The following is a 25,332-nucleotide window of genomic DNA, read 5'->3' as shown; positions in this document are numbered from 1 at the left end:
CACCTTCTTATCTTCTTTGATGTGTCTTACCTTTTTAGTTTTATATTTTTGTTATTTTCTATTTTTATTATTTTCTTTTTAACTCATATTCTTTCCATCCCAAATCAAGATCAATGTATTATCATTATAGTACCTCAAAACACTCCACAGAAATCTTGTTCTATAAATGGTCAGTAAAAGAGGAAAAACTCTTTTACTCTGAGCAGTGGTGCATGTTCCATCTGTGAAGTGGTTTTTGTGTACCAGAATGCTCTTTTGAGTTTGTGTGATCAAACAGAAATCCATGGTTGTAATGTAATTATGTTTCTGCTGCAACTGGCTCTTTTGAATGTCACAGTGAAATAATGGTATCAAGTATAATTCTAAAGTCAAATGGAAAACACAAAACCAAAAAATGCAATAAAGGTCACAGTCCTGAGATAACGTAATATCTTCAAAAAGAACAGGAGTACTTGTGGCACCTTAGAGACTAACCAATTTATTTGAGCATAAGCTTTCGTGAGCTACAGCTCACTCACGAAAGCTCATGCTCAAATAAATTGGTTAGTCTCTAAGGTGCCACAAGTACTCCTTTTCTTTTTGCGAATACAGACTAACACGGCTGTTACTCTGAAACCTGTAATATCTTCAAAATTCAGGAAGGGACCATTCTAGATGTTGGCCAGATCACCCTTCTCCTTTGAGCTACCCTAATCTACTTACGCTAAGTAATGCTATTACCAGGAGTGTTAAAATGTTCTTCTTCTTTCATAATTTTTTTTCAAAAATTAAAATGTTAGTAAAGCCAGATATTATTAAACACAAAACAATATTGTATTCTACAAACTGATTTCCCAGTAACCTCTGCAGGAGATAAGTAAGGGGAATCCCTTCTGACACAGTACAGTAGTTCCGCAAAGCTGCATGAATGTTCTATTAACAACCTGAGCTCCGCCACAAGTGCACATTTGGAGCCCATACATTTAGATGCAGTACCTGCTGTGCTGCATGGGAATACTAAAAAAAATTATCAGATGTATAGCACAGGACCGTAAGTGTGTCACTCTGAAGAACATGGATTTATATGAGCAACTAAGGGGTTAATAGGAATTTCCTTGTAAAGTTCAAGGCCAGACTATACCGCATTAAGGTATGTGAGTCAACAAATACATCACAAAACAAGGGACAGTGCTGATTTCATCATATAACAGTGATGCAGAAAAAAATGAACTATAGCATACAGCAAAATCTTCTACATTCAGAAAATTTCTTTTACACAATAATTAACACATGGAACTCATTGACACAAGATATAACTGAGTCCAAGAGCCTAGCAGGGTAAACAAAAGAGTTAAAGAATAGATAAAAGAAAATAGTTACACTTTACATATGAACATTCACAATTATATTAAAAAAGGTAAAAGAGCAGCAAAACCCACTTAAAGAGATAAGGCCATTTTTCTAGATCTGTTATCTGGATACCCTCTATCCACTATTCTGTTTTAGAAGATAATTAATTAAACTACTATGTTTTCACGGTTTCAGCATATTACCAGCAATCCAGTATTTAATGGGTTCAGGATTAAATTTGCGCTTGTTTGTCTAACTCAGCCTCTCTTCAACACAATTCAACACAGCTCGTACAACACAGTGAGTATTCAGACATCTCTTTGGACATGCCTGGAGCTGTGGTTACCCGTAGCGACACTGAAAAACAGACACCCTTGGCCCATAGTATGGATTAGTCCTGGTTAGGATATTAAAAAACGTAAATAATAAAATAGCAGAGATACTAAATTTCAGCATTAACAAGTAGTTAATTATCATGTAATAGCTGACACCGTAGGCAGGAAGCTAAGGCTATGTGACACCTACTTAACTAGGCCATGCATTAGTAAATCATAATTCTAAACCCAGAGTAGTGATGTGCAAGCTGGTTCAGACAGCATTTCCCCAGTAAAATGCCACTTATGTTTAGAACAGCACTCATGCCAAATCTTTTTTAAGATGGAAGAAGATTCAGGGACATTTTTTCACTTGTGGATCCCATTCAGCACCAAAACGGAAAGTAACAAAATACAGAGAGAATGGCTGTTCCAATGGAATTTCCAGGCAGGACTAGACATGCTGGAAATCCTAAGAGAAAAGGTTGGCCTCATTTCCCAGCCCTATTTTGCAGACTCAAGAGAATTGGCTAGTTTGAATGAACATCTGAGTAGGTGGATGCTTCTCCATATCTAACCCTGCCGCTGAACCATCAAAGGTCAGTTTAACCTGTCTGTGCCTCAGTTTTCCCATCTGTGAAATAAAGATACCACCACCCATCTGCCTTTGAAAAGCACTCAAATCCTGCCTGGAACTTGCTACATACCATAAGTAATGAGTTTGCAACCCAGGGAAGAGTCACAACCAGGGCTTTCGTCCTGGCTATGCTGGGGAGGCAAAACTTTTTTGTTGTAACATGATGGCTCCAATATGGAAAATGTTGCAATCATCTTACATGATTACTCCCAATTAAAAGGAAATATGTAACAACTTTAATTAAAATAAATGTCACCTGAAAAATAATAATCATTCCAGAAATACAGATCAGAGCATAACACATTTATGAATCATGTTTTTGCTTTTTTTTAAACTTAACCAATAACAGCCTATTGATTTTAAGACTCTACAGAGACTGTAACAAGCAGATTCATCTCACTTTGCGTTTCAGTCAACATACTGGTCTCTTTCCTCGCAAGTTCTTTGAAGGTGTTACGGGAAGATTTAAGAAAAATGTTTTCTGAGCTACCAGTTTTCTCCTACCCCCCCACCCTTACCTCATCCCCATCTTCCCCCAATCAGAGCTGCATTTAAAGGTCTCTGATCTCACTGAATAAAGGAGAGCTTTCTGGGCATGTTCAACACCAGCATGGGTAACATTCTCAGCAAGCAATTATGGCATTAGTTCTCAACTCTTCCCATATTGCTACCCCCTTTGCCATTCTCAGATCACTCTTCTATCTAGCAGCGATCTATAGCCATTTAAGTGAAATATGAAGTGCTGGAAGGTCATGATCCCACAACACCTGTTTGTGATCCCTAGATTGTGAACCCCTTAGTTATGGTACCTTGATGTCATGCTCAACCATCAATTTCCAGTCATTTTATAGTAAGATTTAAAAGCAGTTAGTTTAGTTTTCAGAGGGGTATCTTCCCTACATTGAATTGTACAGAAGGGATGTAAAATACATTTAGAGTATTGCTTACCAGGACCATTTCTGTGCATGTCTTGAATGCACAGCAGTCACTATTAAGGAATCAGCATTTGCTAAGAGTTAACACATTACAGTATCTGAGATACAGGACCTCCTCGAGTAGGAAAACCATCTAGTCACGTTAATAGGGAATAGAATTTTGGTAATTTTACATTTTTCTGCAACATCTACTGTTACCACAGCCTTTTCATTGTTGCTATGAGCTTTGTGGTACAAAAATATAAGTGATTAGTCCAACACACAAATGCAATTGGCTGATTTGTTTCCATAGTGATTACTATTTTATTTGGTTGGAGAATTTTTATTCAGCTCCTTCAAAACCAAATGAGCTGAGACCAGCATGTTTTGAGTCATCTGGAATAATTAAAGTGCTATGTGGAATTACTGATACAGCAAATATTTTAAAAAATGGAACAAGAAAGAGCAGTAGATGACTTATTTGGACAGATAACAATGTCTAACTACATATCTTTTAAAAATACCACAGAGGGTTTTAAAAGCCCAGAAAACAGCAGACAAAAACATCTCCCTAAAACTAAAGAATGCCTGATGGCTTAAACAGTGAGAGTCTTTATTGATATGAGCAAAGAGAAAGAGTGATTAAAAGAATTTTGTACACAACAGGCTACTGTACATAACTACAGGGTGCCCCAATTTTACAAAAGTGGTAAAAAAAAGACAATGAAGTCTGGTATAAAAGAAAAAAGTACTAAAGCAGATAAGCAGGGAGGAGCTGATTTGTGAACAGTCGTAAAGGCAAGGACCAGAAACTTGTATTTGATTTGGTGGAGAAGCGAGAGCTACTGGAGGAATTCAAAGAACAGCGTCATGCCGTCTGGAGTAGCTCACAACCGAGAGTGCCAACCAAAAGCAGAGCAGACACCCCAAGCTGGTGGTATGTTCTATAATTAGATTTCACCAACCCAGTAACAAATATGAACTCCTGAAGCACTGTACCAGTCTTACCATGGAGTCACAGACAGTCCCCTTGGGCACTCCAGTCTATTTTACCGCCCAGGCCTGCTGGACTTAGTGATAAATGGTCACTTACACCAAAGATCACAAAATATTCAGGTAGCTCCCAGTCCCAAGAGACCTGTCTCTTACCCTAGGTCAATGTGTACCTTACATCTCACACCAAAGACAGCGCTTGTAGACAATCCTGTAATAAGCTCACTAAAGGTTTAATAACTAGGAAAAAAGAAATGAGAAAGTCATTTACAGGTTAAAGCAAGCAACCATATATACACAAATGAGTTTCAGTCTGTGATTCAAAAGGTGACAGATTTGTAGTAATCTGTCAATCCAAAATGTCTTTCAGGGCTAACCCATGCCAAGAAGCATGGGGATCTTTTTGCTTTTGTTTAGGAATCTTTGCCCCCTGGAGTCCAGACAGCATAAAACAGATTCAGTTTCCCCTTGTGAGAAATTTTTATCCCCTCCATTCCAGAATCCAAACTGATGGGATGAGTTCATGCATAGGTCTCCCCTTCCTGGAGGGAGTTAGGAATGCAATCAACAGGTCCTCTCTCCTTTGATGCTACACAATATCTCACTGGCCTTCAATGGGTCATCTTATACGCAGGACAAGCCCTTTATGTTCATTAATGCTTCTTTTACTGTTTGGTGAGTTACACAATTACAGAGGTTTACAATGCAAACACACAATATAACTTTACACCATGGGTAAGGCTATGAGTTTGTCACAGAGGTCACGGAAGTCATGGATTCCATGACTTTCTGTGACCTCCGTGACTTTTGCAGTGACCGGTGCACCTGGCTCAGGGGCAGCTCAGGCAGCCCCTGTGCCAGACGCACTGGCCATTGCTGGGGCAGTTTCAGACCACCGCCCCCCACCCCTCAACGGCAGTTTGGGTGAAGGAGGGGCAGGGGGTTGGGGCACGGGATGGGGTGAGGCGGGCTCTGGGCAGTGCTTACCTGGGGGGCTCCCCAAAAGTGGCAACATCCCGCTCGCTTAGCTCCTAGACGGAGGTGTGGCCAGGCAGCTCGGCCTGCAGGCACCACCCCCGCAGATCCCATTGCTCATGGTTCCCAGCCAATGGGAGCTGCGAAGCTGGAGAGAGATTGCTGGGACCAACACAATGCCCAGGCTTCGGGTTTGAGTGACAAGGAAGATGGTGGTGTTTTCTTAAGTGATGGAGAAAAGAAGGGAGTCTGGAGCAAGAAAAGGAGCTCAGTTTTGGAAATGTTAAGTTGTCAATGGAGATGCTTGTAGGAGAAGACAGAGTGGCAGGCCAAGCTGCAAGAGAAGAAGCAGCAAGACCATAGATTTGTGACTCATCAGTGTAGAGACAGAAGTTGAAGCCATGGGGTCTACAATTAAAATTTAGGACAACATAGCTATAGTGCTTATAGGTATGCTACTACAGTACCTGTAATGCAGACATGGGCTACATTGTATGAGCTGATGAAGATACCTAGAGAAAAGGCATTAGAAGGAGAGAAGAGTGGGTCACGGACAGTGTCTTGCTTTGATTCCATTTTGGGGTATTTTTGTTTGTTTTTTCCTTCCCTTTTGATCATAAGAACATAAGAACGGCCCTACTGGGTCAGACCAAAGGTCCATCTATCCCAGTATCCTGTCTTCTGACAGTGGCCAGTGCCAGGTGCCCCAGAGGGAATAAACAGAATAGGTAATCATCAAGTGATCCATTCCCTGTCACTCATTCCCAGCTTCTGGCAAACAGAGGCTAGGGACACCATTCCGGCCCATCCTGGCTAACAGACATTGATGGACCTATCCTCAATGAATTTATCTAGTTCTTTTTTGAACCCTGTTATGGTCTTGGCCTTCACAACATCTTCTGGCAAGGAGTTCCACAGGTTGACTGTGTGTTGTGTGAATAAATACTTCCTTTTATTTGTTTTAAACCTGCTGCCTATTAATTTCATTTGGTGACCACTAGTTCTTGTGTTATGAGAAGTAGTAAACAACACTTCCTTATCTACTTTCTCTACACCGGTCATGATTTCATGCCTATTCCAAATTGATTACTGATAAAATCCTGAAGCAACCACAACAGCCCCACATGCTTTCAGGCAGAAATTCAATTTTTATGAACATGACAACCAACAACAAGGCTCTGTGCCAGATCTCTTTGGATGAAATGCCATTACAAGTGATGTGTATTAATACAGCTAAAAATTGTTTCTAACTGAATTTAAAACAAGCATTGCAACATGTTCTCATATCTAATGATTTATGCATATGGTAGAGGCAGGGAAGAAGAAATTTGTTTGTTCGGTCTGTGGGTTAAATTGAGTAACCTTTTCACAAAAAGAAAAAGGAGTAATTGTGGCACCTTAGAGACTAACAAATTTATTTGAGCATAAGCTTTCGTGAGCTACAGCTCACTTCATCGGATGCATTCAGTGGAAAAAGAAAAAGAATTTTTCTTTTTACGGATCTAGACTAACACGGGTGCTACTATGAAACTTTTCACAAAGGCATGTTATTACTGCTGTTCCCCTTTCCCTCTTTAAAGCGTAAATATTCTAAGCATAAATGAAATCAGGAGATTTAACAAAACAAGTCCAGTGTAAAGCCAGAGAAACTCCACTTAATACTTCAGATTTCCACCAGTGTAACAAACCAGAATTTGTCCCTAAAATCCAAAATACTGTGAAATGCCAAAGGTGAAGCAAGTTTCCCCAATGTAGGTTTAAATCACTTAGGTCTAAAGCCCAACCAAACTCCCACTGAATCTGTCTTCTTTAATCACATGCGTATGAGCAGCAGACTTTAGACTACCACAGGCAGGTGATAATTAACCATATTATTCCAGGTAATCAGAAAATAATGTGTGCAACCAGTGCATGTATTAAACTGGTTTTACTGGCTAGGAGAAAAACACTTTTAAAAAAAAATAAATGTTCACCATATTGCTTTATGAGGTGTTATATAAAGGTCATATGATTACATAACACCCAGGAACCCACAACTATTTGGACAGCCTTCATATTTAAACATATTGTTCTACAGGCAAGCTGTCAAGGTTCCTTCCCCACTCTGAACTCTAGGGTACAGATGTGAGGACCTGCATGAAAAACCCCCTAAGCTTATTTTTACCAGCTTAGGTTAAAACTTCCCCAAGGTACAAACTATTTTAACCTTTTGCCCTTGGACTTCATTGCTGACACCACCAAGCATCTAACAAATATATAACAGGGAAAGAGCCCGCTTGGAAACGTCTTTCCCCCCAAAATCCTCCCAAACCCTACACCCCCTTTCCTGGGGAAGGGCTTGATAAAAATCCTCACCAATTTGCATAGGTGAAAACAGACCCAAACCCTTGGATCTTAAGAACAATGAAAAAGCAATCAGGTTCTTAAAAGAAGAATTTTAATTGAAGAAAAAGTAAAAGAATCACCTCTGTAAAATCAGGATGGTAAATACCTTACAGGGTAATCAGATTCAAAACATAGAGAATCCCTCTAGGCAAAACCTTAAGTTACAAAAAGACACAAAAACAGGAATATACATTTCATTCAGCACAACTTATTTTATCAGCCATTTAAACAAAACAGAATCTAACGCATATCTAACTAGATTGCTTATTAACCCTTTACAGGAGTTCTGACCTGCATTCCTGCTCTGATCCCAGCAAAGGCAACACACAGACAGAAAGAAACTTTGTTTCTCCCCCCCTCCAGCTTTGAAAGTATCTTGTCTCCTCATTGGTCATTCTGGCCAGGTGCCAGCAAGGTTATCCTAGCTTCTTAACCCTTTACAGGTGAAAGGGTTTTTCCTCTGGCCAGGAGGGATTTAAAGGTGTTTACCCTTCCCTTTATATTTATGACACAAGCAGTACCAATATTAGCAGCTAAGATACTTGGGGGGTTAACACAGTTACTTGTAGCATTGTGTAAGCGTCAAAGGGGGGGTCAATTTATGAATTTGCCAGGGTGCCAGTCAGATTTTTAAAGTCGAAATCCAGCAAACTAGACTTGCCAATATATAATAAGAACAGGAGTACTTGTGGCACCTTAGAGACTAACAAATTTATTCGTTAGTCTCTAAGGTGCCACAGGTCACTCCTGTTCTTTTTGCGGATACAGACTAACATGGCTGCTACTCTGAAACCAATATAAAATAGAATCCAACAGGATAACCCCTTTTTAGCAAGTTCAGGGAGCATTAGCTTACTAGTTTTAATGCTGGGTTCTTCTCAGCTCAACTTTTAACTTGAGCAGTATTTCTCAAAATCAGGACACTTGCTTATTTTTAACCAACAGACAACTTATTAATTCTCCCAAAACCACATTAATATATAATCAGCAGTTCTTCACTGAAAGGTAGACACAACCAATTGTATGTACTATACACACATTACAGTCTTGCACACAATCATCACAGCCTGGAGTTGAGGCTCAGCAGTTATATGACGGAACAATCCAAATTACCAAGATTTCTTATTACATTTACTTACAAACATCAATTCTCAATTCTTTAATACCTAACACATTTATCACACTTCCAAGATACACTTGTGCACTTTAAAGAGTGTGGTTAGTATAGTTCGAATGAATTGGTCCAAAAGAGATAAGCATAGAATATTAAAAGAAATTGCTTAACACAATTCTTTTCAATTTCTCTTAGGCCAATTTTGTTTAGACATACAAAGGTGTTCAAATCTAAAATATGGTTACTTGAGGTCTCACTAGAGAGACTCGGCAAGATAACCTACAGTTATTTATATTAAAATATAGAAGGGGAACCCCAATCTTTGCAATGAAATCTCACCACATCTTCTTATCTGCTTAACTCTGAGTTGGGGAAGAGACCTTTCCACATGGCTGGTCTGAGTGTCGGTCATATTTAGGATTGTTCGGCTTCTTGTTCTCACTGTTCCCATAGTGAGAGATTTTAGTTCATGTACCTTAATTTCAGGGCTCATAGAAGGAGGCCACCCTCTTATTTCTAGTGGAAAAATGCCAAGTGAGTACTTAGTTTTTAGCTCTTTTGGCTTCTTTGCTGCTTCCGCTGGTATCAAATAGAGGGATTAGGTGTATAACAAACTTCTTCAATCCTTTTCTTTTCAGAGGCTTTTTACGTTTGATCTCTTTCAAAGATTTTATTTCATTATTAGCCTCTACTATTAATTGGAATTGAAGCATTTTCTATTAATATCCTGAAGAAATACCTTGATTTATATCTTTTAACATTTCTCCTTCCTTGTGCCAGACAATTCCTATTACTTCTAGAGTGCAGAAATTATTTACAACGAAAACCAACAAAATCCTATTAATATTCTAAATTTGGAAGATATACTCCATACATTGTTTGATTTATATTTAACACTTTCACATTATAATCGAACAAGAGTCTTTTCCGTATCTAGAAGGATACAGATCTGACTCAGAAGGCACACAAATGTGCAGATTCTAATTTGGAGTGAAAGACAAATTATCCACAGTATATTTGATTTACAAAGAAAACAATGTCTAGTTAATCCTCTGGGGTGAAAACATGTGACCTGGATTTCTTGGGGTAAAAGGTAGTTTGTCCAATTTGACCTTCAGTCTTCAGACAGTCATTTTACTTAACTGCAGGTTCCCTGCCCATCTCTTGATCCCCTCACAATTTGCAATGGCTCTCTTTACATAAGGAAGCAGGGTTTCACCCTTACTTGGCAGCTTGGATCTTTTTTTTAAGCTAGGTTCAGAGGAAGAAAGAGGTTTTATTCATCTGCATAATAAGAGAGTCTTGCCTAGGTGATTAACAATACACTCATTTAGCTATTTTAGTTTCTATTCTTGGTGAGATGAACTCCTGACCTTGAATGATCTGTGTGTCTTTAGACAAAGTGTCTCACATAACATGAACCATTTTCTTATTGTCTTTACTTCTTAGGTGGATCCAATTTTGGGATAAATATAGGTGGATAGTTTTTCTAATGTGTGAGGGCCAGAAGGGATCAGTAGTCATTAATCAATCAAGGCATATCAGTCCCATATATCCCTTACAACTGACAGCACCATCGTCAATACAAAGGTTAGGTCAAGAATTTTCTTATGTAAAACCTTGGTAACTGCACAATTCATGGATTTCATCAGATTCCTTTCACACTGTGCCAAGTTCCTTTTTCTTGATTCAGCAAGTGTTCTCTTTTGATTCATTGTAGAATTACGAGAAACCATGCTGTTTTGCTTTACAGGAGACACGTGCAAAAAACAGCTAAAATTTCAGAGTTTTGCCTGGTTTCAGGTTGGAAACAGGTTGATTCTACTAAACCACCAAGATGAAATCATGACGTAGTCTGGGCAGGGTTTGCTTCAAACACAGCCCAAGTTTACTAAATTCACAAACTATTCAGAAAATGTAATCTTGAGTTTACAGGATCTGTTACAAAAGTTTAGTGCAGCTCTAGTTTATAGTTTCTCCCTCTCAGCAACTCTCGAGTACTCTGGGTAAAATAATTATTTTCCCTTCGATTAGCACCTTTCATCCAAGGATCTCAAAGCACTTTACAACCATTCATTAAGTTTCAACATGGTAGGAGAGATTAGCATCCCTCTTTTACAATGGAGATATTATAGCCCACAGAAGTCAAGTGACTTACTCGCAGTCACACAATGAACCAGTGGCAGAGCCAGGAATAGAAATCAGGTGTCTTGAGTATCAGGGTTTGTCTACACTTACAGTGCTGCAGGTGCACTGCTGTAGCACTTAGTGAGGTGCCTTTCCCAGACTTGAAGATGTAGCACTTAGTGAAAACGAGAGACCATCTCCTATTGGCATAGGTACGCCACCTGCCCGAGAGGTGGTAGCTATGTTGATGGAGGAAGCTCTCCAGTTGACATAGCGCTGCCTACACCAGGGGTTAGGTTGGTATAACTGCGTCACTCGGAAGTGTGGATTTCCACATCCCTGAGCAACACAGTTATGTCAACATAATTCGGTAGTGTCGACCAAGCCTATCACTGCTTTAATGATATGAAGGCACTCGATTACCTGCAGGAAACAATACATCACAACATAGAGGTGATTTTGGCCATATGTCTTCCATAAGATGTTGTAAGAGACAGAAAATAGTAGTTCCCTTTGATGTTTCCAGGAAGCCTAGCCTTTGAAAATATAACGTACAATGAACTGGAAAAAATATCTCCTTGTCTTTTTGGCAGTGGCTGTTCAGTTATGAGAGGAAATGATGGACATGTTTAGAATCTGAGGAACAAAGTGAAAATGAATTATCCGCTATTGAAGGGAAAACACAATGGTGTGGAAGCAAATGTATAAGCTAACACCCAATAAATGGAAGGTGTGCACACTCTATAGCACTCATTAAAGACAATGCTATTAATAACATTAACAGGGGAAAAGGGAATCAGAAAAGGCAGGATTTCAAGATATTGCAGGCCACGTATGGAAGTACATGATGATTAAATGAATTACATAATGCCAGTTTTGTTAAGAATTATGGAAGTGAATTTACACCCACTCTTTCTAGTTATCTTGCTTTCCAGAAAACCTCCTTTTTAATTGCTACTCAAGGAGCTCAGGATGATTATTCTCTTGAGAACTTTTGTCAGACTGCACAACGAGTATAATGATCTCTGAGGAGGGCAAAAGTTTGTGCATTTCCTGGTCTAAAACACAATATTTAGATGAGGACAAAAATTATCTCCTGTTATTGCCCAGAGTACACAGCTAAGATGCTGAAGACAAGCTGGTCTGATACCCAATTTCCACTCATAACCCATCTTCAAGCTAGTTGATGTGGACCAGTACTTCCTCCCAGATACACATGGTATCCCTGAGTCTCCTTGTGCAGTGGTTTTCCATCAGTGGAACTCAACTGACTTCAGTGGACTCACTCATGGTTTACATTGGTGTGAAAGAAGAATTGCAGCTGTTGACCTTGACTTTTTATATGGCACTATGTCTAAAGTTTTCCCCAAGCACAGTTAGCAGAAATTATGATCACTACTTCTTCCTGCCAATCTTTCAGTTATTTGCAACAGTGTTGTAGCAATGTTGGTCCCAGGATATTAGAGAGACAAGATGGGTGAGGTGCCTTTCCCAGACTTGAAGAAAAGCTCTGTGTCGCTTGAAAGCTTGTCTCTTTCACTAGCAGGAGTTGATCCACTAAAAGATGTTACCTCACCCACCTTGTCTCTCTAACCTTTCATTTACTCACTGAAAAGTTCTACCAGACTTGTTATTGCTTTTGAATGCTCTACATGGTGGCATCTTTAAAGCATAGGGAGACTAAAACTAATTAAAACTTTAAGACTCTGCATTTAATAACAATGAAGTAGTGATGGTGTCTGCTTGTTGAGGGACTGCTTGACATTCTTAGCCAATGTGGAGTATCTCTCTGTGTTCCTCTTCTCCCTCAGATTGTTCTGTGGTTCACCTGATGCCTCCGCTACTCCACTAGACTACACACTATACTGGTTGTTGGGATGTTTCAAGGTGCTGGAACTCCTTTTACCTTAATTTTAATTCATTCTCTAATCTTAGAAGACTAAACTGCATAATCATAGAATAATAGAATTGGAAGGGACCTCGAGAGGTCATCTAGTCCAGTCCCCTGCACTCAAGGTAGGGGTAAGTATTATTGATTGGGGATTGAGAGTGTCACTTTCTGCCATGTCCAATATGTGGAAATAACAGGATCTTTTCAATAAGAAACATTGTGTTACATTCAGTCACTCTTACTTACACCGAGTAGGACTGTACTTATCATACAACCCTACTGAAATCCACAGGACTGCTTGTGAAATAAGATGCTATTCCACGTGTGTAAGGTTATTGGAAGCTGGCTCTATTTCACAAAACACGAAAAATACCTTTCACTAAGATCCTAGCAGAGGGTCCTCCCACAAGAGAGACATGGGCAAAGCAGGCTGTAGAAAGGCATCCGCCTAGAATACAGGTCATAGGAAACTCATTCTGCTTTGCCCTGCACTGTGTACAGTCATTTACACCCCTGCAATGCGGGTGTAAAGAGCTATCAAATCAAAATGAACTGGTGTAAATGACTAACCAGGTGCAAGGCAATGGCGGATTAAGCCCCTTGTTTTTGCATAATTAGAATTTAGGACACTACATCCAGATCCTGGAGTGGTACCTTGAATTTGATGCCATCTTCCACAGACAATCAGGTAAGACATCAGATATCATGGTGATGAGTGCAGCATAAAAACATAAATAGAAAACTTTCAAAATAAAAACTTTCAAACTGCATCATCATTACCTATTGAATACAGACACTTGGCACTACACACAGCAGATATTACAGGTGTACCCATTGCTACTATGACAGCATTTCTTGTTTGCTTCATTGGTCAAGATCAGAAACAAAGCCTCATATGAACTTTCATGATTCCTCCCCTCATGAATGAAAGTCCAGAGACAGGATGGGTTGGCAAGTAACAATTGATTTTAGAAGTATTATTTTTTGTATTGTACTTTGGTCTAGTTATGAATGTGTAATTATTTAATATAATTTTTAGGTGCTGACAATGTGCCCAGTGCTGTACAAGACAGTGTCAATCCCTGACAGTTTACAATAAAAACTACTTTCATTTAAAACAGCAGTTAAAAAGTTATTTATATAGTCACAGCTACCTAAAAATTCTCCTGGCCTGCAAGGTATTCCCTGCCCTGAAGGATGATTTCCATTGAATAACAATTAGTTATTTTGTTTTTTAAAAAAGAAAATCATTCTTTTCTAAAGGAGAGCATATAAAATCCTGTGTAATTCCTGTTTATTTTCTGAGATGAGGAAATTTTGCATCTTAACTCTACATGAAAAAATATTTATTATACATTAGGTTTGGATTTAACATGGATTCCATTTGTTTTTTCTTCTTTTACATGATCAGATGCCAGGTTGCATTTTGGAGAGTGTGCGGCTGAGTTTTGGGATGCGTGTAATAACGGGTGATATGATTGTATGTGACTGTTGAGTGATGTCCGAAACAATTGCTTGTTGATATTAAACAAATGAGGGATTTTTGCAATGCCTCACAAGTAACCTGAGGTGAACCGCAGAGGTCACTTGATGCAGAGACAGAAATCCAAAGTCAAGAGCAGTGCAGGGAAATGCTGAGTGAACTTCCACTTTTTCCATTGATACCAATAAGATTTTCACAGAGCCAGTAGTTCATACGAAGGCTGTCTCAGCAGTTAAAAAATAGCTGCAGTTTAACAGCAAGCTAGTTAGGTACTCTGACTCCAAGGGTATGTCTATTTTGCATAATAAGCCAGGGATCAGACCTGTAATATCTAATTTGAAAATGTTTATTGTTAGCTATTCGTAAATGAAACCTTCCTCTTTCCAGGCATCAGGCGTGGCACCCTAGGTTGAAGAGGAGAACTGATTTTTAAGCATCCTTTTGTTCTAGAAGTGGTAGGGGTTGCAGTATTAACTCCATCCAAGGCTTAGCCAGATATTGTATCCAACCAACACTTAGCATAAAACCTGCTTATTCTAGGTAAAGACTCAGCTTCCCAATTGCAGGAAAAGGCTACCTTGGTCAAGAGACCCTATGTGACACTGGGCAAGCCACTTTACTCTCTCGGTCTGAAAAATAGGGATAATAGCATTTCCCTTCCTCACAGGAGTGAGAGTAGGATACATTCATTAATACTCAGATATTACAGTGATGGGACCATATAAGCACCTAGACAGATAGTAAAAAGCAAATAACATATGAAATATCAACACTGACCCACATTAACAGTGCTGCTGCCTAAGACCAGCACTCCACTCTCTATCAGGGATCATGTTTTAATGAATTGATAAGCATGAAGTATAAAAAGGGCAACAAGAGAATTAGGAAGAATGTTTTGGGTAGAGCTGTATGGAATATTAGCAACAAAACATGAAAGCACGTAAAACTTCCCAGATTTATGAGCTCAAAACTCAGGCCAACTCCACCAAGAAGATTGATGAGGTTCAGAAACACTTCTAGTGAACTTGACCTGGTTTAGGGGTTAGCAGGAAAGCATGTGAAATTTTTGGTTTCATTATGAAGCTAGGTGAAGCTTGGTGCTCTGAATGGAGAATGACTCTGACAATCTGTAGTGTTAACCGAGAATCCAAAGTGAAACTTTGGGAGTGCCAAACCATAAGGATGGATTAATACACAGAAAAGCATGTTTGCAACAAATCCTTGCAATGCAAAACCACCACTGTCCACACAAGCCTCATTCAGTGACAATCTGGCTTCTGTGACTGGAAGACAGAGTTGTCAATCGGGGACCATTGCAAGGGACAACCAAGATGTCCTGCCTCTTCCTGTCTTCTGTGGGCTTTGAAATGATTAATGACTTTAGCCATATTGTCCAGACATGCAGATGATGCTAAGCAGTGCACCATATAAGGCTTGCAAAGGAGAAGCCCATTGTCTTTCTTCTTTCCTAGATAATTGACAGGCAGGTAGATCTGAATTACTCCCGTGTACGAGAAAAATAATCCCTAACAATATTTTTTTGGCTGCGGTTCTAAAGTGATAACTATATTTTAATAGCGTTAGGGAAATTAAAGTAATTAATTAAGTAGTCACAAAAATGTACATAACAGTCAATTAATGGGAGTTTTAAGTTAGATATTAGGAAAAGCTTTTTAACTATGGGGGTTGTTTTTTGGAATAGGCTTGCAAGGGAGGTTATGGAAATCCCATCACTGGAGATTTTAAGAACAGGTTAGACAAACACCTGTCAGGGATGGGCAGTGGCAGATTAGCCACTGGGCCAAAAGGGCCCGTGACCAGGGGCCCCGGCCAATTAGGGGGCCCTGGAAAAATGGGCACCCTCATGCCCCTATCCTGCTCCCCAGCTCTGGCGGGGAAGGGAGGGGGCTTTGTCATTCTCATGCTTGTCCCCCACCCCAAGGCATGTTTCGGCTTGCAGGGAGTGGACAGAGCAGGATAGAGCAGCTTTTCCCCTGTACTCTGGGTCCTGGTCCTGGGTCCTAGTGCCCACCTGTTTCCTCTACAACCATGAGGGGGTGCAGCGCAAGGGAGGTGGGGTGAGGAGAAGAGAAAGGGAGAGGAGGGGAAAGAGAAGGGGATACAGGAATGGGTGAGGGGGAAGCAGGAGCCCAGCATGTAGCACTCCCTGGGCAGCAGCAGCCTCAGCAGGGAGGCAACCGCAATATCACCAGAGCAGGGACATCGCAGCCAGTGCCGGAGGGGTTGCCAGTAGCAGCTGGGGCTCCCCCATTATGCCATCCTGTCTGTCCCCCCGACACTGGCAGCCCAGGTACTACAGTAGGTGGGGGGAGAGAGCCAGTAACCCAAAGGGACTGGCTTCAGCATACATGTGTGCACACGTACATGGGCACGCTTTGCCCCCCCAATAGAGCAGTCAAACTACAAATATGGCCCCGGGACTGAAGGAGCTCTAGCCCCCTGCTGCAGCCTCAGGGCTGGGGCAGCTCTCCCTGCTGCAGCCGGGGGGAGGGGGGGGAGGGGGAACAGAGCTTCTCCAGTTTTAGGGCTGTAGTGGGGGGGCAGAATGGGGCTGACCAAGTGTGGAATGGGGCAGGGCGGTGGGGGGGAAGGGGCAGAGTGGGGTGGGGCTGTGGGTGAGGCCTCAGGCAGAAGGGGCAGAAAGGGGGTGAGATTGCAGGCGGAAGGGGTGGGGAGAGGCCCCCCACTTGCCCTGGCTCAGGGCCCCACGAAACCTTAATCCACCTCTGGAAATGGGCTAGGTTTACTTGGTCCTGCTTCAGCATCGGGGGCTGGCATTGATGAGATCTCAAGGTCCCTTCCAGTCCCACATTTCTATGGGTCTATAAATGCTCTTACAAATACCAAAAAAGGGAGGTGAGAGATTAGGGAACTGTGGAAGGCAAATTCAATGTTTAGTTCCACAAAAATTAAAAATGTACAGGAAGAAAATTGAAGAAGACAGCTCCAAAAGGAAAGGATTCAGAAGCAGGATTGGATCTGCTTCTCCAAACATCAGTTCAAAATTGCATGAAACTGCTGGGCGAAATCTACAGGAATTGCCTGTTGATATTAAACAAATGAGGAGTTCCTCCTGCAACATCTGGTCCAGGCAAGATTGTGTACTTAAGTGATGCAAATTTTATCATGTTCTATTTCTGGGGGGCACAAATGAGATTTTGTTTCTTTTTAGCCATTTCACCCTATAGCATCTTGTGTAATTACATTTTGCATATCTAATATGCCCTCTTAAGTTTCATCAGCTGGAGATGTTATTCTTCACTTCCACCACTTCTAGTGTTGAACAGCTGCTGCATTTCATCACAGAGGTGGTCAGATTTCAGCCATGGTTGAGCAATCCAAAAACGCACAGGATCAAATGGTGACTGGTTTTGAGTGGGTGTGTGGTGGTAGCAACAGCGGATACACTTCTTAGAAACGGTGACCCATTTTACTCTCAAGAAGTGACCTGGTCAGAATTTTTCAGCTACTCCAGCTATTGCACAGTTCCTCTTCAACCTCTAACAATGTAGTTTGAAGGCAGAATCTGGCCCCCACGTCTCTGTAAAATGCTTTGGGATCCTTCTGTAGGAGAGGTGCTGAATTACCTGAGATTATTACTACACTTTTCCCACTCTACCTGCCTAAATTCCCCTAGTAGCAAGTGATACTTAGAAAAATACTGACAGATCTATTAATTGATTGAGGTGAAATGCAGAGAGTGCCATAGAAAAGGATTTGGGAAACCAGGCACAGTTGGTGAGCCATGTATTTCTGGATCTCAGGTGCTATTCGAGTTGATGCAGTCACCACTGGGAACACAATCTCTTCCATGCTAGATGGTGTAGGGAACATTCTAACAATGTCCCTCATTATGGTCCAATCAATTTAGTGAGCACCACACACTTACGACAGGAGCAGCTCCCAAACCAGTTAGAACATGTGAAGTAACTTGCATAATGACAGGTTTCAGAGTAGCAGCCGTGTTAGTCTGTATTCGCAAAAAGAAAAGGAGTACTTGTGGCACCTTAGAGACTAACCAATTTATTTGAGCATAAGGTTTCGTGAGCTACAGCTCTCTTCATCGATGAAGTAAGCTGTAGCTCACGAAAGCTTATGCTCAAATAAATTGGTTAGTCTCTGAGGTGCCACAAGTACTCCTTTTCTTTGTGTGAAGTAAGTCTTTGTAAGAGTGTCATCACTGCAGGCTGAAAGCAAAGCGAGAGAAACCACCTCCACTTAATACAGCTGTGATTTTCGGTGAAAGATTTCCTTCTCCAGCAGATTCTCCTGGACTTCCACAGAATAATCACAGTTGAAATTGTTCATTTGGCCAGCATCTGTGCATCAGACACAGGGACCTCAGACGGGAAGGTATATCTGGCCTTTGCTCTGAGACAGGAGAGAAAGTAGATTGGCCAGAAAGACTCAGGGACTCAGTGCAAAGTCCAGAATGTCAGCGTGCCAGAAGAAAGAACCCAGGTTGAGACCACAAGCAGAAACTTGGCACTGTTCCACCTGATCTTCCACAGATCCCCAGGGAGGAAAGCAATCGGCTGGAATGCAGATAGGAATATCTGTCAAAACCCTCCCCCTACCACCCAAAGAGGGACAAATCTGCCCGAGACCCTGGATTCTTCCCACCAAGTATTTTTCATAATTAAAAACAATTTTCAATCTTGTTTATCAAATCAAGAATTGTCAGAATTAGAGATAAAGGCTGTTTGCTCTCTCCCTTCGGACACAGGGAGTAGGTAGGGAGTATAAAAAGTCTCCTCCGTCAATTGCTTGACACATTTCTCCCGGTCCCCTATGAGATAAATATCTTCCTCCTTTCTTCCATTCCAATTTTGGGTTGACAATGTCTCTATAAAATTGCAACAGAAATTAAAATGAATTCTGATATAGGTGGGTACCAACATGCAGCTAATGGGGGAAAGAGAAGCTAACAAATAAAACATTTTTTCATCACCTTCTGAATCTTGATTCAACTGCAGCTATAGCTCCTAAGGGTCCAGTTGTTTCAGTTTAGGTCACACTTGGCATTATTTAACAAATATTGTCACTACAAAGTGTTGAGATTTGATTTACGATGCTGCTTTGCTGTCGCTCAGCAGCGGGAAAGTCTTTCAGGTTCCTGTGAAGATTACAGACAGCGTACCCTGAGAAAGCAAACATCACACCAGCCAGCACTTTTGGGGAAATGGAAGCCTTCACTGTACAATGCTACCAGCCTTTTGACTGTCATATGTTGAAATATTACATATGTTTGCTGCCCATGTGGGTATATTTCCTGAGTAATCTGTGGTGTGAGTTTAAGATATGCCCTATATATTGTTCCTATATTTGGAAATCAAAATGACAGAATTTGAAGTTTTTAACTGGAGGAATGTTGGGTTGTTTCATTACACAATAACTCCCAAATATTTTTCTCCTGAAAATATCTTTCTCCTTTCTCATCACCATCTGTTATAACTAAAAATCCTTTTGAGTATCAATGTCTCTCGTTATAGTATGAAACCATAAGTGTTTCCCCCACTTCCAGATTACCTGCCAATAGAACTGACTGTACATGAGGGTGAGCCAAAAATGACACACTTCTCTTGGCTCTTCAGATCCCTTAATCTATTCAGGGATGTACAGAGTAAGAGTGGGATTTTCAAGTGCCTACATGACTTAGTAGCACAAATCTGATTGAAAGTGAATGGGACTTGTATTCACAGATCATTTAGGCCGTTTTGAAAATCCCACCTTGAACTCCCAACTGAGTGTTGTTTAAAATGTAGATCAGCTACTTTTCTGAGGGAAAAGGCAGAGCAAAATAGCAATGTTCTGAAGAGGGCTAACCTGACAATCCTACCACCCTGGGTTGTGATTGTGTCAGATCTCATCAGTTAAGAACGGTCAAGAACTCTTTTAGAAAGCATCCAGGAAAACCCAGATGTTGCAAGAAATGGTGCTGGAGAGTCATTTGGTGGCAGTTTTCCCCCTGCACTGTTATTTAATCAGTGCTCCAGAAGGAAGTTATGGGGTGCTGTCTTATCAGAGCTGTTTACTTTAGGATGAGATTAAAAAAAACCAAGGTCTTGACTTCTTGCGGTCATTACAGATCCAGTGTGTCAAACCAAGTGATTTGGCCAAATTAAAAATTGGTTAACTGAATTCTGCCAATTCACCCAGTAGCTTCAATTCATGAAGTCACTTTTCACTTCCTGTTCTAAACTCCTGAGTAGTGTTGATAGGTCATGTTAAACAACTGCTGTTTCACCTCAAAGTGGCTGGGTGACGTGACCCTTCTATGTAAATATTAAGACACTTCGGGATCTATCCAAATAAAGTTGATATAGAAATGTTCAAGATCAATGCCACTGCAAAGACGGTCATCGTCACAGTGATAAGAAAACACTCCAGACAATAGGACAATTGAATGGGGTGTGTTATTGTAGGATAACCCCTTCCACCAATTGTATTAATCAATTTTAAAAAAACCCACATATGAAACAATAATCAACCTAGTAAAAGAAAAAGGAAAATAATAAAAAATATTGGCATTGATGCTATGCCTTCAAAATCTCTTTCTTGTTTATGAAAATGCTGCATTTACACATGAAATCTGGGTAACTATGCATAAAAATCCATCTATAGATGCAGTTACCCACTCTGCACAGACAAGTATACAAATGAAACACATGCGTATGGGTTTTGCAGATGTAAGAGCTACCATCTTGGCCATCAGTGGAGACTGAATTGGGGACCATGAGAGCTGGAAATATGAGTCTCTACAGCTTGCGCTAAAAAGCGAAGGGCTGCCACAGTCTCGCCTCTTTCATGGACTGGGCACAGAGGAGGACATACAACACCCACTCACCAGTGGATTACACGGCAATATTTAGTCATCTACATTTACCCCACTGTACCACACCTTCCCAGCCTGCAATGCCCTCTTTTTGGGCTGCACAGCCTTACCATGGAATCTCAGGCAGAGGGAGACTGGGGCCACCTTTTGGTACTGCAACCTCCCCTTCTAGCAGACTTCCTGCCACAGGACCTTGCACAGGCATCTACAGCAGCCAGTGGCAGTTGTCATGGATTTTCCGTTACACCAATTTCTCTTTAAATGTTTAAGATGAAATTTTCTTTAATGGGGCCTGATTATCAGAAAATGCTGAGCACCCACCCTCTGAAAATCAAGCCCTTTTAAAGGAGCATACACTTGGGCAACCAGAAATTTCGGGCATTGATAATCACCAGACTACTGAAAATGTAGGCCTGATTACCTTTTTAAAATGTAATTTATTTAAACAAACAGAAATACCTTACCACTAAATATACTATAAAGTAACTAGGAAGCTGGACTTTAATAAAGTATAGAGCATTAAATTATTCCTCAGGACCAGAACAGTGCCCAGTAGCCTAACAATCAGCACTGCACCAGGTGCCACATGGCCCATCTCCAGGATCTGGGCTTATTTTCTTACCACACCTATGCTATCTAGTTTGGTTCAAATGTACAATATCGAAAAGGCAAGAAAGCCAGCAATGGCTCCGTTCAAAGCATAGCAAGCAGAGTACATTTTATTTTAAACGACTTCTTCATCAAGTTGTTCAATTGACCGATGGACTAACTGAACATGTTTGGTCTTCGGCAATCTGTGCATGAGTGCGGCTATTAATATGAAGCAAAAGGGCCACCCTTCTTTTCACGAGCAAGAATGATGTCTTTTTATGTCTTTGAGAAAGAAATGTTTTGTTGTTTACAGCTATCTGTAAATCAGTACATTGGATAAAGGTTCAGGTAATTTCATCTGCTCTAATTTCCAATGCCTTCTTTCCTTGCCAATCTGTCTTGCTGAAAGGTTACTGATTGAGCTAAGTGTTTAATTTCCAACATGAAAGACAACCTTGTTCAGAACTTTGTTTTAAGGAAACACCAAAACTAACTAATTAATCCACAGCTCCCATACACCTCTATCCATGCTGTTTCTTAGCCTTTCAAGGTTTTAGTACCTCTTTCCAGACAAAACTGTGAATTAACTTCTTTTCTCTTTGCAGTTGGTCACCTTTTCTATAGAGACTTTTTTGGCCCTGCAGAAGACAATTAAGTGACGGTGGCATTGCATTCACTAAAAAATGTAATTCTCTCAGAAAACAGCTTTGATTAATTGAGTTGATCATCACGATGCTGACCATGACTTTGCAGCCAGTGTAGGCAAGAATAAGTCATGTTCGACACAATCTCAGCTAGTAAGGGCTAAACTGTGGTCTCTATAGGGTATAAACATGTCTAGCTGAAATGATGGTTTGGTGCAACCTATTCTTGTCCACACTGACTGCAGAGACATCCTCAACACCATGTTACCTGTTAATAGATAAGGTTGTGTTCTAACATGAGTATATTTTGTAGTAAAGACAAGCTCTGCTGGTGAGACTGAAGGACAAATAGTTTTCCCTTGAAACAGGGAGAAAAGCACTGAGGAATGGTTTTTTTCTTGTAGATTCTGAGTGAAAAGGCCCATCAGGAAATGATTTATTCATGCTGAGCCAACAGCTTCCTTCTTTAAAACTCCTCTCAGTGCTGTGTTTCTAATACCTCCTGCCGCAGAGGGAGGAGACTGAGCTCTGAGAATGCAGGAAACTAATCCTGCTTCTAGAATTTCTGAAGTGATCAGAGGCACCCTTTCTAGCCCTGAGAAGAATGTTATGGGAGGCAGCATGCTTCAGTAGATAGGGCACTGGATTGGGACTCAGGGAACTTGGGTTCTATTCCTGGCCTTACCAATGAGCTGCTCTGTGACCTTGGGCAAGTTACTTCATTTCTCTATGCCTGCCTTTCTTCCCCCAACAACTTTTTTTCTGTTTTGTTTATTTAGACTGTAAGCTCTTTGTGGCAGGGACTGTGTCTGTTAGAGCATCAAACACAATGGAGTCCTGATATCAGCTGGGGCCTCCAGCTGTTATCACAATGCAAATACATAATAACAAGCCAGCCACCACATTTCTATTTTATTAACCATTTGCAAGGCTAATCGCATCTTTCCTCTACAGGTCTGAATATTTTAAAAAGCCATTATACTGTTTATCATAACCCTAAAGTATTGTGTCAGCTGTCCCTTTAGTCCAGCCTTGCAAAACAGTCATGAACATTTACCATGCACTGGCAGAGCATATACTTACCTGGCCTTTAACATGACTGATAATGAAATAAATTGATCATACTTTATTCAGCCATTAAAATAAAACTACTTGGGGATGGGGGGGGGCAGAAGGAAGGAGGGTTGAGCAGAATTTTGTAAGGCTGCTTGATACTGTTTGCTCCACAATACAGAACCTGTGCCTCCATTTCCCCATATGTAAAATAGGGATACTATTACTTTCTTATCTCAAAAATATTTTACAAGCTGTAGCTTGACTGTTTATTGCAATTATAAAATTATTTATTGAGGTGCAACATGCGCTAGTTGCAAATAACAAGTTCTTTATTCAAATGGCTACTTAGAGTTAATTAAGAAGATGAAATTGATGAAGCACACAGGAACTTTGAGCTTTAGTTATATACTGACAAGTATAACTGAAATCATAGAAAAATCGACATATATAAGTATAAGTAGTACAGTAAAGTGTTTTTCTGAATTGTTTATACTTACCATCTTACACTAGTTTCAGAGTAACAGCCGTGTTAGTCTGTCTTCGCAAAAAGAAAAGGAGTACTTGTGGCACCTTAGAGACTAACCAATTTATTTGAGCATGAGCTTTCGTGAGCTACAGCTCACTTCATCGGATGCATACCGTGGAAACTGCAGAAGACATTATATACACACAGAGACCATGAAACAATACCTCCTCCCACGCCACTGTCCTGCTGGTAATAGCTTATCCAAAGTGATCATCAAGTTGGGCCATTTCCAGCACAAATCCAGGTTTTCTCACCCTCTGCCCCCTCCCCACACAAACTCACTCTCCTGCTGGTAATAGCCCATCCAAAGTGACCACTCTCTTCATAATGTGTATGATAATCAAGGTGGGCCATTTCCTGCACAAATCCAGGTTCTCTCACTCCCTCACCCCCCTCCAAAAACCACACACACAAACTCACTCTCCTGCTGGTAATAGCTTACCCAAAGTGACCACTCTCCCTACAATGTGCATGATACTCAAGGTGGGCTATTTCCAGCACAAATCCAGGTTTTCTCACCCCCCCCCACCCCCATACACACACAAACTCACTCTTCTGCTGGTAATAGCTTATCTAAAGTGATCATCAAGTTGGGCCATTTCCAGCACAAATCCAGGTTTTCTCACCCTCCACCCCCCCACACACAAACTCACTCTCCTGCTGGTAATAGCCCATCCAAAGTGACCACTCTCTTCACAATGTGTATGATAATCAAGGTGGGCCATTTCCTGCACAAATCCAGGTTCTCTCACGCCCTCACCCCCCTCCAAAAACCACACACACAAACTCACTCTCCTGCTGGTAATAGCTTATCCAAAGTGACCACTCTCCCTACAACGTGCATGATAATCAAGGTGGGCCATTTCTTATCTTCTTACACTATTCATACTTATAACATTATGGAGACTTTAGAAACAACAATTGAAGAAAATGTAAGTGGAGGTCACCCCAAGAGGAACACAGTGGGCCAAGCTTCCTTTCTGGTTGTCCCAGGTCATTGTCCCATTGTTCCAGCTAGGGATGGAGTTGACTTTTTCCCATTCCACCCACATACAATGAGGACAATATCTGATCCAGTCAAGTCTCAGCCCCTAATTTATATTTGGTATTTTGGGAAACCAAATTTAGGGCTACGGTTGTCCATACTTATGTTTCCAATCGTTAACACATTTGCATAAGTGACTTTCCCCATAGTTTTGATACGACAATGCAGTTTAGCTCTTATTGCAAAAAGCCCCTAGGATGCTACCATCTGTTTGTTTGTTTGTTCACCTATTTACCACCAAATGCATTACTAAACTATCACCAGAAACATATTGCTAAATTTTATAATCTCATTATTCTACCCAAAACTATAAATCCTCCAAGATCAGGTTAGGAGTCATCAGTTAACAAAGGCTTACTTTTATAATGTTTCAAAATTTTAAAATGCTATATAAACAGAATACCAAGTAGAAATGAGAACTAGAATTATGTTTATATATTCTTAATTTTAAA

General features: G+C 40.7%; 1 protein-coding gene across 1 annotated transcript in view; it reads right to left on the bottom strand.

Annotated features, from left to right (window-relative positions):
- SERGEF (secretion regulating guanine nucleotide exchange factor) overlaps positions 1-25,332 on the bottom strand; it is a 257,144-nt gene that overhangs the window by 888 nt on the left and 230,924 nt on the right. The window lies entirely within an intron of this gene.

The sequence above is a fragment of the Eretmochelys imbricata genome, chromosome 6 (genome assembly GCF_965152235.1).
Source record: "Eretmochelys imbricata isolate rEreImb1 chromosome 6, rEreImb1.hap1, whole genome shotgun sequence".
Taxonomy (NCBI): domain Eukaryota; kingdom Metazoa; phylum Chordata; order Testudines; family Cheloniidae; genus Eretmochelys; species Eretmochelys imbricata.
The sequence above is the reverse complement of the archived record's forward strand: the minus strand, read 5'-3'. Positions and strand labels throughout refer to the sequence as shown.